The sequence below is a fragment of the Thermobia domestica genome, chromosome 13 (genome assembly GCF_964235325.1).
Source record: "Thermobia domestica chromosome 13, izTheDome1.hap1.1, whole genome shotgun sequence".
Classification (NCBI taxonomy): domain Eukaryota; kingdom Metazoa; phylum Arthropoda; class Insecta; order Zygentoma; family Lepismatidae; genus Thermobia; species Thermobia domestica.
Window position 1 is genome coordinate 81629114 of NC_137466.1, and position 3320 is coordinate 81632433.

Genomic DNA, 3320 nt, shown 5'->3' on the forward strand with positions numbered 1-3320 from the left:
ATATTTTATATTATGTCTGATGTTTCAATTCCTAGCTTACTATTTCTTCCGTGTTATTTATTTCTCATCTCAATACAATATTTTATATTATATCGAAATGAGAACATAATGAGATGTGCGTCTATTTACATTCACTCTGTATGCCATTTACTCATTTGGCATTTACGTTCATTGAGCAATCATTCTGTAATTATTATTGTAATAGAAATACAAGTTATTTCCCATTGTTTTCACTTTTGCGAAACTGTTTTTTCTTCTTAGCTTGTCTATTTCCTGAGAACAGATTCCGCCATTACTCTTCAGCAACTTACTTGTGAATTTCCTATTTACGAGTTGTGTATTTACAACTTTGATGCTGTAGCTAACTCATGCAAACAATACGGAAGAAACATTAGTAGGAAGTCATACAAAATTCCAGGACAGGGATCTCTGTGGACGGAACATGGCACGGAATACTGAGTGGAACACGAGTTCTATTACTGTGCCAAGAAGACGACTCGAAGAGGTATTCTACCGACGACACTTTATTGCAGTCATAGCATTTGCTACACATCAAATTACAACAGGTCTTAAGAGGAGATTTTTCTTCACTTAAGGACTATACTAACTTGATCCTAGATAGTTTTCTTTCCCAAAATGCTGAGTACTATCTCCATATTCTTTCAGTATTGCAGCTTACTGCAAAAGGAGATTTTACAACTATTTCCCAAATTTCAGTGTAACAAGATTATTGTAGAACTACGGCTGATTATAAAAACAATAGAAAGACCTAGAAAAAATGAAACTTAGCGGAATAATACGGAGTGACATTTTATTCGTCTTGGAATGGAAGCATATAAGTCAAGAATGTTTTCCAGAGGAATGATGTAAGGTCCTGGAGGAGAACACTTGCTCCAGAGTCTGAACTGACAATGTAAAGGGTCCAAATGGATAAATCGAGTTGTGTGGTGAGACATAGTGAGCCTGATAGAGGATGTGAAAATATGTGTATATGCAACGTTATAGCGGCTGAGGGCCATAAGAAACGGAGGAGAAGGGGTCAAAGTTGGTGGGAGAAAGGATATCCTATGTTACAGAAATACATCAAATAAACTGTTGAATCGTAAGAATAGTGAAAGATAGACAATGCAAACGGTGATAGCTTCACAAATTGGCAAAAGAAGAATGGGCAGAGTAGATCACGAAGCTCCATAGACCACAGATGTTCATGTTGAGGCACAAGAGTTTCGCGGGCTAAGAAAGGCACTGTAGATTATTCCAATAAGACATCTCGACCATAGGATGCACGTGGTCATCTAAAATGCCCATTTATAATCGCTGGCAGAAAAGCGTTCTGTTAGCGTAATTACAGAACACACAGAATACCAGGAAATTGCTGCCACAGCATCATAACGACACAGTGTAATCACTGAGAGATCGTGATATTTCACAGCAGGAAGGATATAGTTAGACGACCACCGTACATAAACACGCCTGTTGTTTGAAATGTCATGAAAGGTGACTCGTCAGACCGTTTAACACTTTTTCAATAATCGGCGACCCACTTTCTATGTTCTTCACACTATTTTATTCGCTCTTAAGCATTGTGGAAGATGATCAGCGGTTTGAAAATAGCAACATGACCGCGGAAGTTCAGGTTATGCAACTCGCGTCTGACCTTGGTTGTCACAATAGGCTGTTCCAGATGCGGATTGAGTTTCGCAGTTACTTTTTCAGGATCCGCTCCACGGTCATTGGTAACAAGCCTCGGAGGTCCATGTTAGTGAGACTTCCCTTCCATCGGCCATTGCTCTTTGCCAATGTCGTTAGGCTGCTGCAGGTATTGATTCAGTTCCACAGTCACGTTTTCAACATTCGCTCCACGGTCGTTGGTGACAATCCTCGGCGATCCCTGTCAGTGAGACTTCCCTTACATCCGCCATAATTCTTCGCCGATGTTGTTAGGTTGTTCCAGGTGCAGATTGACTTTCGCAGTCACTTTTCACTTTTGCAGCATCCGTACTATGGTCGTTGGTAACAAACCTCGGCGATTCCTGTCAGTGAGACGTCTATCCGCCATTATTTTTAGCCGAAATTGTTAGGCTGTTCCAGGTGTTGATTGAGTTTCACAGTTACTTTTTCAGCATCTGCTTCACAGTCGTTGGTGACAATCTTCGGTGATCTCTGTTAGCAGGATGTATCTTCGAATCGCCATTACTCGTAACAATGACGCAATATGGATTAAATCTGCTATGAAAGAAGAAGAAACACCAACGTGATAGATTAAAACGTACTATCGGAAGTTGAGAACTGCCAGAAGTTAGAACTAAATCTATGGCTTAAAAATGAAACTCCAAATCATACAAGTATTGTACATATAAATAGTAAATGCGATGAGTTAGCTAAATTGAAAAGAGTAGAGATAGGTTTAAAAAACCGTGTGATAAACCAAAAGAGTTTAGGTCACGCAGCTCGGTAGATGATATGGTTCTCTGAATAACAGAAATATTGTTATTGAACAGTCAAATCAATTGTGTTGGTTTATGTTTAGATAAAGGGGCCAAATGTTTAAATAAAAGTAAATGCTAATTGAAAATAGGAAACGAAACCTAATCTAACCCAACCTAATGTTAACAGAAATTAGCGAAATTGTAATTTTTTTGATTAAATAAAGACACTGGCCCCTTCAACTAAACATTGGTCGATTGTCTGTATCATATACAGACTCCAAATTCAGCATTTCCATAGGATCTTTATATACTCCATATATAATATCCTGTATAATGGCTTGAAAATGTGGATAGTTTTCTCTAGATATAGTTGCCATGAATGCTAACCAATGAACATGTTGAAGGTCAGTACCAATATTTAAAAGGTACCTTATTGTTATTGCGGCATATTGAATGTGCACTGAAGCAGAAAAGCCAATCAGGTAACCTGACAGTACCGAGTGTTCAGAAAGTAACTATGCAGTGCCATGTTGTGGTGTGCTAAGTGATGACTGATATGATTGTCAATTAGTAATACAACATTTTCAATTGTTTAACATTTTAGAACCCGACCCGACTTGACTCCACTGGATTACTTTCTATGGGGTACGTTGAAGGAAATTCCCAGCTGCACTGACACGTCACATTCGGAACATCACTCCCGATGTTCTGCACAACGTCTTCAAGAACATGCAGAAACGTGTGCAACTGTGTCTTCAAGTGCAAGGGGATCACTTCCAGCATCTCTTATAGCTTCCATGACATTAAAGTTTAGCTTCGAATTAATTTCAGTTGTTTAAAGTGGTTTATGGAAAATAAAATACGGCAAGTTATGAACTGCATAGTTACTTT